Raw genomic sequence first — 472 nt, 5'->3', positions numbered from 1 at the left:
CCTTTTTTGCATGAATATAGATTAGATGCCACACACTGCAAGGGAAATGCCCTGTCGACTGATTGCAGAGCACTAACAGAACTCAGCAGCGATGTAGGTTGCTGGATTTAACATGCTTATTTGTAAACAAATTTCAGAGTTGTGTTGATAGAAGGGCTGCGTCCATCTCGACATTTGAAATTCTGTAAATCATCCCGATGTTTATGTAACATATTGCCCAGTTCTACTTAGCATTGTTACTAAAACATAAGTGTCAGGTACAACTTGGGACGGTTTTTCCTTCCCCTCGGCTCCTCGGAGGCAACGATGGCGCCAGGGCGGGAGGCGCGGTCTCCCCTCGGCGGGGCGGGAAAGGCGCCGCCCCCCAACGCCCAAGTATCGCGCGAGCGCCCCCTCGGCACCGCCCCCTTCTGTGGGTCGCGCCCGGCCACAGCGGCCATTGCAGCCGCGGCGGGGAGGCGCGAGGTGAGGC

Source organism: Apteryx rowi, unplaced genomic scaffold (genome assembly GCF_003343035.1).
Source record: "Apteryx rowi isolate R43461 unplaced genomic scaffold, aptRow1 scaffold_247, whole genome shotgun sequence".
Lineage (NCBI taxonomy): Eukaryota > Metazoa > Chordata > Aves > Apterygiformes > Apterygidae > Apteryx > Apteryx rowi.
Note: the sequence above shows the minus strand (reverse complement) of the source record.